We start from the raw sequence: 16299 nt of genomic DNA on the forward strand, positions 1-16299 counted from the left end.
AATAGATGTTACAAGGCTAATGAAGGGTAGCCTCCCCACGCCACGGCTTGCTTTGAAGGGCACATTTGGTGCCCTCCTTCCATAATTTAGTTTGCACCAGTCCAGGGTCCCTCGATTCCCCCTGTCCATCACCACTCCAGGGACGGTGCCCATAGCTCCTCCAGGTAGCCACCCAATTCTGCCATCTTGAAACCAAGATGGGGAGAGGCACCTGGAAGCATCAAACTGGTCAGGTTAGGCAGATGACATCAGTGACTGTAACCCCCCCCCCCCCACCACACACACACACACACACACTACCCCAACAGGTGGTCACCTTGCAAAGTGACCAAAACCCTTTCTGGGCTATTTAGGGACTTCCTTGCGGTGGGTCCCCAGATTTAGCATGGTATGCTTTGAAGGGCACATTTGGTGCCCTCCGTGCATTAACAAGTCTACACAGGTTCAGGAACCCCCAGTCCCTGCTCTGGTGCGAAAATGGGCAGTGGAAGGCAGGGTGGTGGGCGTGACCACTCCCCTGTTCATCACCAGGGTCCCTTGATTCTGCCATCTTGAATCCAGGGTGGGCAGAGGCCTCTGGGAACATCTGAGTGGCCAGGTCAGGCAGGTGACGTCAGAGCCAGCCTGCTCCTGATAGGTAGTCACCTGGCTAGGTGACCAATCCCCCTTTCAGGGCTATTTAGGGTCTTCCTCTGGGGTGGGTCCTCAGTTTCGGCTTGCAAGATTCCAGCAGGACTCCTCTGCAACTTCTACTTTTGACTTCTGGCCACTGGAACTGCGACTGGACCCTCCAGGAACTGACAATCTGCATCCACAACGAAGACTCTGCTTGCAACATTATTTCCACGGTTCATTCCAGCTTCTGCAACGTTTCCCTGGCTGTGCATCCTCTTGAGGGTGTCAAGTCTTCAGCCTGCATGAGAAGGAAGAAGGAATCTCCCTTGGAGTGAAGGAGTCACTCCCCTACATCCGCAGGCACCAGCTGCAACGATGACCGGCTGCATGGATCTCCTCTTATCCTAAGCTGCGTGGATCCTGCATCACGGGTGGTGGTCTGGAGTAGTTCTCTAGATCCTCTGTGCCAGCTGTCCAACTTGGGTGGAGGTAAGCCCTTGCTCTCCCACGCAGGACAGTACCCCTGTGCACCACATCTCTTACAGCTACCGAGGCTTATTGGAATCTCCTCCAAGGGATCTTCAGGCTCCGTGTAGCCCCAGCACGACTTCCTGCGATGCACAGCCCTCTGCGTACTTCTTCTGCGGTGTGAGGCCCTTCTCCAGTTGTGCTGCATGAGCTCCTCTGCGACTCCTGGTTCCTCTTCCAGTGGGCCTCCTGTGGGGCTGCTTTTTCTTCTGTGGGCTCCGCCTTGCTGATGGTCCGGCCAGCACTCCTCCCTCCCCTCCCCCCCAGCTTATTGGTGGCATTTCCAGCCCACTGACCAACTGCAATCTCACATCCGGTGTGAGATGTTGACTGCATCCTCCATAACCTCTTCTCCGGGTCCAGGGCTGCATTACTGATAGTCTTTGTCCTACCATCGACTAACTCCTGCAACCACAGATGAGTGGGTAGTGGCTCATGCCACAACCGGACACTCCTGTGACTTCTGGACTTAGTCCCCTTCTTTCACAGGTCTTCCTCTTCAGGAATCCAGCACTGGTTTCTTGCAGTCTCATCTGGGTCTTGCATTATCTTATTTTCAGTCCTTTTGGGTGGTTTGGGAAACATCCAGTAACTTATTTCTTCCTGGTTGCTGATGGGCACTGTGTTACATACATACCTCTGGGGTTCCCTAGTTCCTCCAGCTCCCGTCTACACATTCCACGTACCTAGGTGGGGTCCTGCATTAGCATTTCATTTATCTAGTGTGGTACCTCCTTATTGGAGGGTTGCCTCTCTAGTACTTTTTGGTAATTGTCTCACTAAAGTAAAGTACCTTTATTTTTGTAACACTGAGTATTTTCTTTCATGTGTGTAAGTGCTGCGTGACTACAGTGGTATTGCATGAGCTGTGCATGTGTCCTAGATAAGCCTTGGCTGCTCATCCACAGCTAGCTCTAGAGAGCCTTGCTTCTTTACATTGCCTACACAACATTAATAGGGGATACCTGGAATAAGGTGAAAGTACCTTAGGTACCTACCAAACACCAGGCCTTCTTCCTACACAAAGCATCTAGACTTGGGGGAGAGAGCACAATCACTGGGGCCCTGGTTAGTATACTGACACCAGGCAAAAAGTGGGGGTAACCATGCCAGAAAGAGATTTTCCTACACCTGCCAGCTGTTGGCCCGAAACCGTGAGGGGCATCTTTGCACGCAGAGCCCAGCCGCCCTATCCACTCTGCATTTGAGCCGCCCGGCCCAGATCTTGAAGAACTGGCTGTGCCTCCTAACTCTAAGGCCCCTTGGGAGCAAAGCCCCCGTATGGGAGCTCTCAAACCTGTCCCAAAGCACCCTTTACAGTCTGCTTCCAGGTGGCCCTTTTCTCCATAACGCACCCAGCTACAACCTCATCAGCACCATGCTCCCTGTGTTATTCTGGGAGCTACTGCTGGTAGTACTTTAAACCTTGTGCCCCTACATCTCTAAACCCTGAAGGTGAACCCCTGAAACCAACTCTACTTACTTCTATGCATTATTGAATTTTCGTTCCAAAGGACTGCATTTTGCGTGAACGCACTGAGGTTAGAACAAAAGCAGTACTTACTCTTTTACGAAGTTCTTGGTTTCAAAACATATATAAAAAGAAGTGTTATTTTTCTAAAATGGTCTCGGATTTATTCTTTGAGTGTATGTCTCATTCATTGCCTCTGACTACAACAAATGCTTTGCACTGCCCTCTGATAAGCCTAACTGCTCGCCCACACTACTACAAAAGAGAGCTTTAATATTATCTACTTTTGCCTCTGCACAGTGTACTTCTTTTCAGTGCACCCTGTAGGGAATCAGCGTCCTACAGGGGCCACATGAGCCTAGTGAGGACTATTCTGAAGTTTCAGGATGGGACTGGGAGTATCCTGGGAGGGATAACCCTCATGAGCACTTCCATGAAATAGCAGAGGTACTGAACAGAGGAGTGCCCCCTATTCTGTAACTGAACTGCAACTAAATGCGAACAACTTGATGTGTAAGCCAGGCCTGAGTGTTTTAAATGCAACAGGTAGCAAACAGTGCCCTGCACTGCTGGTTTAAGTGGGTCAATGTGTTTGTTTAGACAGTAGTGGATCTTCAACTTTGCAGCTTCTCGTAATGGATTACTGAGAGGGTTGAGAACCAATGTTGCCCACTGGCACCCCTATCTTTACATTTTCTATTCTGCTTTGGGGCAGTGGAGGCTCCAAAGCTAGTTGCTCCTCAAAGGTGAGCTCTTTGGCGAGGAGAATTTGCTGCACCTGAGGCGGGAACTTAGCAATAATCTTGTCCATGTGAGAGTGAATAAGCAACCTTTGCTGCCGAGATTCAAAATCCTCCTAAAGGTGTTGTAAGAGGAGAAAATCCTGGCTTTCGGAGTCTGCTGTGGATGGGCGACTGGACGGCATGGTCTGTTTTGGCTTCAAGGCTGCTTCTGATGTCAATCTGTGTTTCCGTTCTGAGGAGTCCCTCAGATCTGGCGTCAATCCACCAGAGGGGATGAATCGAGCTGTTGGTGTCAAGGCAGGCTAGGTCTTATGTGGCTTGGTGCTGAGTCCGCTCTGAAGCCTTAGGTCAGTGCCAGCCATGGTTGGGAGGCAGTGGCAGCCCTGAAGCCTGTGCCCCTGAATGTAGGGCAGTGAGTACTTGGATATAATGTGGTACTCACTGCAGTCCTCTTCTAATGGTCTGTGGCCGGCTGCGGATCTGGGTTCTCTAGGTCCAATAGGGCATCAGTTTCCAGACTGAACGTCGTCACTTGTTTACAGTCTTCATCCATTTCCTCCCTTTGGATCTCTTCCTCGAAGATGTCGGGGGTATCGTCACAATGCTGTTCCACGGCACGCTGAGTGGGTTGACGGTAACTATGATTCCAAATGGTCTTTTTCGACCGGAATGCAAATCAGGTGGAGCAAGAGGCCTCATTATGGTCCGCGGATAGACGAAGTTTGTAGACCACATGCTGGTCTGTCCATGAGTACTTACAATGGCACTGTGGACAAGATCAGAAAGTTGTCTTTATCACTTCACTTTTAACGTTATCAAGTGCAAGACTTGATTAAAGAGGGCTGAGAAGGCGAGGCCATGTGAGGGGTGATGACGGCACAGTTGTTGTGAATCCAAAGCACAAAACAACGATGAGAAGAAATGTAGGTGCACTGAACGATTATTCGAAGGCTACCAGCAACAGTGAACTCAAACAGCCTCAATGAAAGATAGCTATGAGGCACTGATTAAGAGTCCCGGCGAAGCACTTCTGACCACGGCGGCGGAAGGAAAATCTCTGGAGTCGATGCCCAATGCGCATTGCCAGCTAAGGGAGGAGTCAATATACCTTGTGCCTCAAAAGACTTCTTCAAACAAAACAAGTTGTCCATGCCCAACCCTAGATGACAGAAGCATTAAGAGCATGTGCGTCTGCAGCTACACATGCCACAAACAAACTTAACTATGAAACATCATTAACAATAACTAAACTGGTCTAAAAAGTAAAAAGGGGCCCCAGACTATAGGATTCCTAATAAAGGTGGTCAAGAATAGAGTACTGTCTTTTCCTTAAAATTAGACATTTATTTTCTATATCAGCAATTGGTAAATCAAGCTTAGCAATGCACTGCGACATACTAATTTTTCTTTGTAATGTGGAGACATGAACAGGCGAACCACATAGAACAAGTACCCTCATTAGGAGGAATGTAGTACTCTGATGAATTACACTCCCCCTTAAAGGGATCCTTGGTGGACACTGATACATTCATGCTTTTCATTTTCATGCTCTCCTCTAGGGGAGGCAGAACTAAACTATGAAACTTGGATAGAGAAGGCATAAAGAGGAGGGGGTTGTGGCTCTGGGGAAGTCAACTTAGAACAAAAATCCTGCATTATGCTTTTTTTCAGGAACCCAGCAAATCCAGAGGAACCTGGACAAAAGGAACTGTGCACACAAGAGCTGTAGGTTTTCTACAAGGGGTAATTGTAATGTTGAAGGCACTACGGTGATGTGACGTCCATAATCATCACTCTCCTTAACACCTTTGGTCAGAAACTGATTCTATGGTCTGCAGAAGTGTAAGCTCCTTCATGCTCCTCAGCAGTCATCTTACTCCTATAATCAATCTCCACATATCTGCTGTCTTCTACACCATCAAAAACTACACCTTGTAATATTTGGGCTACAATAGGAGGTGTAACATATCTGATACGCTTGTGGCACAGCCTGGTGGCTGCACAGGGATGGTAAACAGAACAGCTGTGTCTGGTATAAGCTGATTGTAACAGCTACTTAGTGCAGCTCCATAGGAAGATATCATTAACAGAACACTTACGACATCACTGAACCATCTTTGGAGGACAAGGTTGTACACTGTCACTTAGTTGTCAATGAGGGTGCTGTCGTTTAGACAGTCCTTGTCCAAGGAGAAGGCTTTGTCAATGGAAGGTTAGTTAACAAAGAGGTCATCTTCAGTTCTGTTGACAAAGCTGTCAACGAAAGCTATTTTTAGAGCTTTCTGAAGATCCTACCTGAGGTGAGTAAGGACAGAATATCAAGAAGGCCCATGTGACATCTGAAAACCTAAGTGTGTTTAGCTTCTAAATATTTAAACTCCAGAGATTTCCTTTTTCAGGTGCTTTTCTTTGCTGATTTGGAGGTGCGCTGCAGGTCAATTCTTCAGCACAAGAATGACCCCTCTAGCAGTGAAGAAGAATCTTCTTTCTATCCTTCATGGTCTTGGTAAATAATGCTTTTAAAACATTTTGCAGTCAAGTGGCATATCATCAGGTTACAGACAATAAATACACTCAACATTATGGTTCTCAGCAAATACTGTCTAGGCTAGGCAGGCTTGGCAAGGCTTAAAAGGGTTTATAAATTTGATAGGTGTTGCAACCATGGTGAGAAATAAACTGTTCACTGGGTCTACAAAACAGAGTTAGGAACAACCCTGTGAACCAAAGTTGAAACAAAAAACAGTGCCAGGGTGAAAATTAACAAATGGAACATACTATAGTAGGCATTAGAATGTCTCACTTACATTCAAATGCAGTTGATGTGATGGGACTCTAGAAGATTTTATTACAAGACTGGAGGCTCATAATATGCAGTCTTTTCTTGCTTTTTATTCAACAGCAGCCAAGCAAGATAAATCAACATTTCACAGGAAAAGTGAAAACATGACTACAAACTATGACATCATAATAGAACAGCCAATTAGACGTCGAGTAACGCAATAATTATCTTGACAGAGCAACAAACCCTCTTGCTGCTTGCAGTCAAATATAAAAAATTATTTTCCATTCTTGTCTATAAATAATATGCTGTGATTTTTTTATATACTTTTTAACCTTCAACGTTTATTTACAGTTGAATCTAGCTTAGCAAACGAGCGCACGCTCACTTCCTGAGTCGCTCATTTCTGTTGAGTGTTTTTTTCTGTTGGAAGCGCCCTTTCTCCCGCAGTCCTCACCTCTGCTTCAGAAGCACTTCCTTTATTTGGGGCATTTATCCTCGGCAAGTTTCTCCCTCGCTGCATCCCTCCTTCTCACCTCCCTTTCCGTAGCCTTTCTTCGGGTGCTTCCTCCCAGTTACACACCCCTCTACCTATTACCTCACCCCCTTAAAGGCTCCATTGCTTTTAAGCCTTCCCTGTTTTAACCCCTTCCAACCCCATTTACACTATGATTTATAAAAATTATTTTCTCCCTCTATATATATATCCTGAATTTTAACTTTTTTCATACATAAATTTAAAAATTGTTCCCATATTTCAACATTATGTCTGAGGAAGAGGAAACAAACTTTTAAAGATAATTTAACATCCTTCATTAGGGATTCAGTTCAACAAGCTGTTGCCCTTTTCCATGTTGGATGTTACAAAAAATTTAAAAGCTTCCTCATCAAAAGTACTTTCTTCCTCTATGGATATTCCCTCAAAAAGGGAAAGGAAACGTGCAGCAACCCCTGTTGGGTCCTTCAAAGGGATTTAATTAAATATTGGTCCTCCCACCTGAGAGGTTTCTTTATCGGAGTTACCTACTCCCCCTCTCCAAACTTCCCAATTAAGAGACACTAACGATATCTTGACTGACAATTCTGATGCATCTTATGCTATTACATATGGGCCTCCAGAGAAAAGGCGTAAAAGTTCTTCTATTGATGGTAGTATTTCTCACCAAGTGTCTCATGAACCTCTTGATCATACCAGTGATCGTATGTTCAATCCTACCCTTAGCAACCACCCCAATTCCTCTGAATGATTCCTCTCTGAGCATGTAGCCAACTATTTTTCCATTTATCTTTGCCGTGCTCTTGATAAATCCTCTTGTAGTAAATCTAAATCCGAATGTCCCCGCCCTTCCTTTCCTAACAAGATCATGGGCACCTCTGTTATTGACCGTAATATGTTGATTTTTTTTTTTTTTTTTAACTAAAAACGGGAAAGACCGAAAAATGGGAGTTGATAGAGCCTGGTTCAACTGTCAGCCCAGAATTTTAGATTCAGTTGGTCCTTTGACAAGGATATTAGATTTGACAGAGGAAACAAAAATAGAAGTCACACAAGTGGATCCGGATAACCTATCTAACTGGGCCCAACGGGCTATATGCGTTTTGGGAAATGCCAACACCCATATTACTCAGAAGAGTTTACCCTTAACAATAGACCCTGAATGTGGTAGTCTCGCAAACAAGGAAGAAGGACCTCTTGCCAAAGGACTTTTTTTTTGGGAGATTCTTTGAAAACGTGCCTCCTCCTTTTGCTACTATTGACAAGGCCCAGCTTTCTCTTAAGAAAATGTTTTCCTCTCTGGTTTTTGCAAGGGCTGAGAAAGGTAGGAGGCAACTCTGGAAGAGGTCAATCCCTCAACAGAGGCTCCTTTGATCAACAATCCCAAATTGACATCTACACTGGCTACAAACCCCAGTTGTATTCCTGTTGTTTCAGAGGCTTCCACTCCAGGGGATGTAGAAACAAGGGAGAACCATACTCAGGTAAGAGTTTTGAGTTTTGGCCCTCCTCCAGTAGGAGGCAGATAACCATTGTGTCTAAATGCACAGTTTTCTCTCAACACAGAACCATGGATATTATAAAACATTTAAGGATGTGGCATAGAACTTTACCAAACCCCAATTCAATTGCTTCATCCTCGTCCTCTTCTGTTTTCACAAGGGCAATCCCTTCTGATTCAAGATGAAATTCAGTCTCTTCTTCTCAAACAGGCTATCGAACAAATTCAGTTTGATCCTAAGATTTATCAGTTCTATCTTTTTAGTACAGAAGAACAACAAAAAAAGCTGACGTGTTCTAATTCTCGAAGTCTTCTACAATATTGTGGTATATTATTTCAATATGGAAATGATTCTCGACCTCAGAGACATTTCACTACATTTAAATTCGGGACGACTGGTTAGTCAGACTGGATCTTCAAAATGTTTATCTTTCTATTCCAACACATCCCTTTCACAGGAAATATTTCCAATTCAAAGCTCTTCTCTTCTGACTTTCTTCAGCTTCTTGGTGTTTCACCAAGAAGCTCAAACCAGTTGTAGGCTCTCTCAGGGCATCAGATTATTTACCGCGATGATTTCTGTATTATGGCACAGGACGAGCAGACTCCTCTTTCTCACTTACAACTTTGCCAAAATCATCATTTTCAACTAGTTTTTTTTTAATCAGTAATTCCTTATCAACAACTAGAATGTCTAGGCTTCCTCGTAGACACTGCATTTTCTATTCTTCAACTTCCTTAACACAAAGTAATTCTTATAAAGAAATAGATTCTCCATTCCTTATCTGTCACTCATTTTTCTCTCAGATCCCTAGCATGTCTTGTGGGGCTTCGAACTTCCTCTATTCAAGCTATCTTTCCGGGCCCTTTACACTATCGAGCTCTTCAAAGGTTTTAAATCCGACAACTCAGAAAAGGTCTAGCCTACTCAGACCCTTTTCGTTAGATCCAAAGTCCAAAGAAGAACTCCTCTCGTGGTTGAAGCGCCTAGATGTTTGGAACGGAAGAATAATTTTCTCTGCCGCACCAGATCTGGTCTTGGAATCAGATGCAAGTTGGACAGGTTGGAGAGCGAGATGTGGAGAGTTCTCAACTGGAGGTACAAGGTCTCGACAGGAGTAATTCTTGCATATCAACAGTTTTGAGATGCTTGCAGGTTCCTTTGCCATCCAGTCCTTTACAAGAGACAAAGCAAAATGCACCAGTCTGCTAAAAATGGACAACTTTACTCAGGACAAATATATAAATAATCTAGGAGGAACAAGATCCAAACTTGTAGCGGATCTTGCCAAACATCTTTTGGAGCATTGTCAACAAAGGAACCTCTCAGGGCACATTACCTTCCAGGAGATCTGAACGTTGTAGTGGACTGGTACTCCAGATACCTTCACAATTAAATCGATTGGCTACTGCACCCTTCAGTGTTCAATCCCCTTTCTTTCATCTTTAGCAAGATGTCAATCGATCTTTTTGATTCGCAACTAAATACCAAACTTCCTTATTTCAGATGGAGACCAGATCCTTAGGCCCAAGCGACAGACAATTCTCTTCAGTCTTGGCCCAAGATTCTGCTTTAAACTTTTCTCCCTTTTCTACTGGTCACAGGAGTTCTGGCTCAGGCTTGCAGACAACTAATATTTCTAATAACCTCCTTCTGGCTAGCTCAACCTTGGTATCCAAACCTATTGGAAATTACCCTTGATTTTCCCATCCATATTTCTCTCTTTCCAGATCCACTGCTTAACCATCAAGGTTTTTGCCAACATGGTTCAGGGCAGGTTTGATATCTCTGATTGCTTGGGGGATATAAGGTCTTCCTGGAGAACCCAAGGAATTTTGGATGAAGCTTCAAAACTCTAAAAATCAGTCTGGTTGGCCTGGCACAGGGACAGGAATTCGGGCCCCTTTTTCAGCACATGTTACGCTGGTTGTGAGTTTTTTTTAGCCGTGTTAGCTTCTCAAGGAAAAGCCTACCGTACAATTAACACTTACAGATCAGCTGAACACCTCTGATTGGATGGAAGACCCACCAGGAAACACCCCTTGATCTGTCAACTTTTATGGGGAGTAAGATATGCTAAACTTCTGGTTCCCAAATATAACGCAATGTGGGATGGTAATTTAGTCTTAAAAATGGTTATTTCATGGCAAGATTATTTCTCTTTCAAACATGTGTCTGTGAAGTTGACAACACTCCTATGTTTAATTTCATCAAAACCTGTTTCAGATGTCAAAGCTATAGATGGGTCTTCTTTTCACCCCTTGGCGTTTTCTTACAGGCACACAGAAGCAGCAAAACTAATGTATTGACAATTCAATATCCATTTTTCCCTTTCCAACTGAAACTATGTGTAGGGGATTGCTTAATAATGAAAATGTCACTTACCCAGTGTACATCTGTTCGTGGCATCAGTCGCTGAAGATTCACATGTTGTGCATAGCCCGCCATCTGGTGTTGGGTCGGAGTGTTACAAGTTGTTTTTCTTCGAAGAAGTCTTTCGAGTCACGGGACCGAGGGACTCCTCCTCTTTGTCTCCATTGCGCATGGGCGTCGACTCCATCTTCGATTGTTTTCCCCGCAGAGGGTGAGGTAGGAGTTGTTTGTTAGTAATAGTGCCCATGCAATGGAGTGAATAAGTATGTACCTATTTAAGATTTAATATATTTACAAATGTACAAAGTTGAAGCTAACTTCCAAACGGCTACAGGCTCCCGGGGAGGTGGGTGGGCACATGTGAATCTTCAGCGACTGATGCCACGAACAGATGTACACTGGGTAAGTGACATTTTCAGTTTGATGGCATCTGTCGCTGTAGATACACATGTTGTGCATAGACTAGTAAGCAGTTATCTCCCCAAAAGCGGTGGCTCAGCCTGTAGGAGTGGAAGTAGTCTGAAATAAGGTTCTTAGTACGGCTTGACCTACTGTGGCTTGTTGTGCGGCTAGCACGTCTACACAGTAGTGCTTGGTAAATGTGTGAGGCGTAGACCATGTGGCTGCCTTACATATTTTGTGCATTGGAATATTCCCTAGGAAGGCCATGGTAGCGCCTTTCTTTCTGGTTGAGTGTGCCCTTGGTGTAATGGGCAGTTGTCTTTTTGCTTTAAGGTAGCAGATTTGGATGCACTTTACTATCCATCTGGCTATACCCTGTTTCGATATTGGGTTTCCTGCGTGAGGTTTTTGAAATGCAATAAACAGTTGTTTAGTTTTTCGGATGTTTTTAGTTCTGTCGATGTAGTACATGAGTGCTCTTTTGACGTCTAATGTATGTAGTGCCCTTTCAGCTATGGAATCTGGCTGTGGGAAGAACACTGGTAGCTCTACCGTTTGATTTAGGTGGAACGGTGAAATAACCTTTGGCAAAAATTTAGGATTGGTCCTTAGGACTACTTTATTTTTGTGTAGTTGGATAAAAGGTTCTTGTATTGTAAACGCCTGAATTTCACTTACTCTTCTTAGAGATGTGATGGCGATGAGAAATGCAACTTTCCAGGTTAGGAATTGTATTTCGCAAGAATGCATAGGTTCAAAGGGTGGACCCATGAGTCTTGTTAAGACGATGTTGAGGTTCCATGAAGGAACGGGTGGTGTCCTTGGTGGTATAATTCTTCTGAGGCCTTCCATAAACGCTTTAATGACAGGTATCCTAAATAGTGAAGTTGAATGGGTAATCTGCAGGTATACAGATATTGCTGCGAGGTGTATTTTAATGGAAGAGAAGGCCAGGTTCGATTTTTGTAAGTGTAGTAAGTAACCCACTACATCCTTTGGAGATGCGTGTAATGGTTGAATTTGATTATGATGGCAGTAGCAAACAAACCTTTTCCATTTGCTTGCATAGCAGTGTCTAGTGGATGGTCTTCTAGCTTGCTTTATGACTTCCATACATTCTTGTGTGAGGTTTAAGTGTCCGAATTCTAGGATTTCAGGAGCCAGATTGCTAGATTCAGCGATGCTGGGTCTGGATGCCTGATCTGCGGTTTGTGTTGTATTAACAGATCTGGCCTGTTGGGCAACTTGACGTGGGGTACTACTGATAGGTCTAGCAGTGTTGTGTACCATGGTTGCCTTGCCCACGTTGGTGCTATCAGTATGAGTTTGTTTGTTTTGACTCAATTTGTTTACTAGATATGGAAGGAGAGGGAGAGGGGGAAAAGCGTACGCAAATATCCCTGACCAGTTCATCCATAGGGCATTGCCTTGAGACTGCCTGTGTGGGTATCTGGATGCGAAGTTTTGGCATTTTGCGTTCTCCTTTGTTGCAAATAAGTCTATTTGAGGTGTTCCCCAACGTTTGAAGTAAATGTTTAAATTTGGGGGTGAATTTCCCATTCGTGGACCTGTTGGTGATCTCGAGAGAGATTGTCTGCAAGTTGATTCTGGATCCCCGGAATAAACTGTGCTATTAGGCGAATGTGGTTGTGAATTGCCCATTGCCATATTTGTTGTGCCAGAAGGCACAGCTGTGTCGAGTGTGTCCCCCCCTGTTTGTTTAGATAATACATTGTTGTCATGTTGTCCGTTTTGACAAGAATGTATTTGTGAGTTATGATTGGTTGAAATGCTTTTAATGCTTTGAAAACAACTAGTAGTTCGAGGTGATTTATATGCAGCTTTCTTTGATGTACATCCCATTGTCCTTGTATGCTGTGTTGATTGAGGTGTGCTCCCCACCCTGCCATGGAAGCATCTGTTATCACGTATTGTGGCACTGGGTCTTGGAAAGGCCGCCCTTTGTTTAAATTTATATTGTTCCACCATAGAAGCGAGAGGTATGTTAGGCGGTCTATTAACACCAGATCTAGAAGGCGACCCTGTGCTTGTGACCATTGTGACGCTAGGCACTGTTGTAAGGGCCTCATGTGTAATCTTGCGTTCGGGACAATGGCTATGCATGAGGACATCATGCCTAGGAGTAAATATCATCTTCGCCTGTATTTTTTGTGTTGGATACATGCGTTGTATAATCTTTTGGAAATTTTGAACCCTTTGTGGACTTGGAGTGGCTATTCCCCTCGTTGTGTCTATTGTCGCTCCTAGGTATTGTACTTTGCACGGCAGAATGTGTGATTTCGCATAGTTGATGGTGAAACCGAGTTTGTAGAGGGTTTGTATGACCTGATCTGTGTGGTGTGAGCACCCTGTCAGTGAGTCGGTCTTGATTAGCCAGTCGTCTAGATACGGGAATACGTGTATTTGCTGCCTTCTGATGTGTGCAGCCACTACTGCTAGGCATTTTGTGAAGACTCTTGGTGCAGTTGTTAAACCGAACAGCAATACCTTGAATTGGTAATGTATTCCTTTGAATACGAACCTTAGGTATTTCCTGTGCGACGGATGTATTGGTATGTGGAAATACGCGTCTTTGAGATCTAAGGTTGTCATGTAATCTTGTTGCTTTAGCAATGATAACACTTCCTGTAGCGTGACCATGTGAAAGTGATCTGATTTGACGTATGTGTTTAGTGTTCTGAGGTCTAGGATTGGTCTCAGTGTTTTGTCCTTCTTTGGTATTAGAAAGTACAGTGAGTAAACCCCTGTATTTGTTTGTGTATCTGGTACCAGTTCTATTGCGTTCTTTTGCAGTAATGCTTGAACTTCTATTTCTAGGAGGTCCGAATGTTGTTTTGATATATTCTGTGTTTTTGGTGGTATGTTTGGAGGGATTTTTAGAAATTCTATGCAATAACCATGTTGGATAATTGCTAAGACCCAAGTGTCTGTTGTTATTTTCTCCCACTCTTGGTAATACTGACTTATTCTTCCCCCCACTGGTGTTGTGTGGAGGGGATGAGTGACGTGTGAGTCACTGCTTGGTTGTAGGTGTCTTGGGGCCTTGAAATTTTCCCCTGCTTCTAGGGAATTGTCCCCCTCTGTATTGGCCCCGAAAGCCTCCCCTTTGGTACTGTCCCTGGTAGGTGGACGGTGTTGAATGTGAGGTAATGGCTTGTGTGGCTTGACCCCGAAACCCCCCTCTAAAGGTTGTCTTGCGGAAGGTGTTGAAAGTGCCTCTGCTCTGCGGGGAGTAGAGCGCGCCCATGGCTTTTGCAGTGTCAGTGTCCTTTTTTAGCTTCTCAATTGCCGTGTCCACTTCAGGTCCGAACAATTGTTGCTCATTGAATGGCATATTGAGCACCGCCTGCTGTATCTCTGGTTTAAAACCAGATGTTCGTAGCCACGCGTGCCTTCGTATGGTTACTGCCGTGTTAATTGTTCTTGCAGCTGTGTCAGCTGCGTCCATAGAGGAGCGTATCTGGTTATTAGAGATGTTTTGGCCCTCCTCAACCACTTGTTTCGCCCTCTTTTGTAGTTCTGTGGGTAGATGCTCAATGAGGTGTTGCATCTCATCCCAGTGGGCTCTATCATATCGCGCTAGGAGCGCTTGAGAGTTAGCGATGCGCCACTGGTTTGCAGCCTGTACTGCGACCCTTTTACCGGCTGCATCGAACTTGCGGCTCTCCTTATCTGGGGGTGGTGCATCGCCCGATGTGTGAGAGTTTGCTCTCTTGCGAGCTGCCCCTACCACAACCGAATCTGGTGGCAGTTGTGAGGTAATGAAAGCTGGGTCTGTGGGAGGTGCTTTATATTTCTTTTCCACCCTCGGTGTTATTGCCCTACTCTTGACAGGCTCTTTGAATGTCCTTTGCGTGCCTTAGCATTCCTGGGAGCATAGGCAGGCTTTGGTAGGTGCTATGTGTGGAAGAGAGGGTGTTGAAGAGGAAGTCATCCTCGACAGGCTCCGAGTGTAGAGACACGTTGTGGAACTCTGCTGCTCTAGCCACCACTTGTGAATATGCTGTGCTGTCTTCTGGTGGTGAGGGCTTTGTAGGATACGCCTCTGGACTGTTGTCCGACACTGGGGCGTCGTATAAGTCCCAAGCATCTTGGTCCTGGTCACCTTGGCTTAAGGTGGTGTGAGCCGGTGAATGTGACGGAGTCTGCGCCGGTGAAATGTGAGCTACAGGTGGAGGAGAGGGTGGCGGAGTTACCTTCTTCACCAGTTTTGTTTGTGGTGCTTGTTCTTGTTGGAATTCAAGTCTCCTCTTCCTCCTAATAGGGGGAAGGGTGCTTATTTTCCCTGTTCCACTCTGTATAAAAATCCTTTTTTGAGTGTGATCCACCTCGGTGGATTGTAATTCCTCCTCGAATCTATGCTTTCACATTTGAAAGGACAGTGATTGTTCCTCTGAATAGGAACCGGTAGTTGGCTCGGTTGCGGGTCGTTTTGGCACCAAAACTATGTCCACGCTCTTTTTCGGCTCCGAGGCGATTTTTCTTTTTTTCGGAGTCGAACCCTCTCGGCGTCGATCCTCCTCGGTGCCGCTGTCTCTGCGTCGAGCAGCTTCGGCTCCGCTATCTCGGCGTCGATCTTTGTCGGCAGCACTATCTCGGTCCCGAGATGGCTGGGTGCCTGTGTCTCGACCCGAGTCGGACGATCTCGCCACTATTTCGGCCTTCTTCGGTGCCGATGGTCGGTCACCAATTTTATGGGTTGAGCCATGGCCTGAAGGCAGTGGCGTCCCCTGGGCCTTGTCAGTTTTCTTATGTGCTATCTTCGACGTCTTACTCACTGTTTCGTGGTCGTCGAATTCGTCCGAGTCCGATTCATGGATCGAGAAGGCTTCTTCTTGTTCCTCGAAATCTCGGTGTCCTGTCGGCGTGGACGCCATCTGCAGTCTTCTGGCTCGGCGGTCACGGAGCGTTTTTCGGGACCGGAACGCACGACAGGCCTCACAAGTTTCTTCCCTGTGCTCGGGCGACAGGCACAGGTTACAGACCGAATGTTGGTCTGTATACGGGTATTTGTTGTGGCATTTAGGACAGAATCGGAACAGGGTCCGTTCCATCAGCGTCGATGTCACACGCGGTCGGGCCGACCAGGCCCCGACGGGGGATCGAAAACTACCCCGAAGGGCAACGGAGATGTTATCGTATCGATTCGGTGTCGATGCTATCTAACCCGATCCTGAACGCAACAATACCGACGTAATTTTCCGATTTTAGAGCTAACTTTCCGTTCCGAAACCCGGAGCGAAAGGAACACGTCCGCACCCGATGGCGGAAAGAAAACAATCGAAGATGGAGTCGACGCCCATGCGCAATGGAGACAAAGAGGAGGAGTCCCTCGGTCCCGTGACTCGAAAGACTTCTTAGAAGAA

This window comes from Pleurodeles waltl, chromosome 9 (assembly GCF_031143425.1).
Source record: "Pleurodeles waltl isolate 20211129_DDA chromosome 9, aPleWal1.hap1.20221129, whole genome shotgun sequence".
Lineage (NCBI taxonomy): Eukaryota > Metazoa > Chordata > Amphibia > Caudata > Salamandridae > Pleurodeles > Pleurodeles waltl.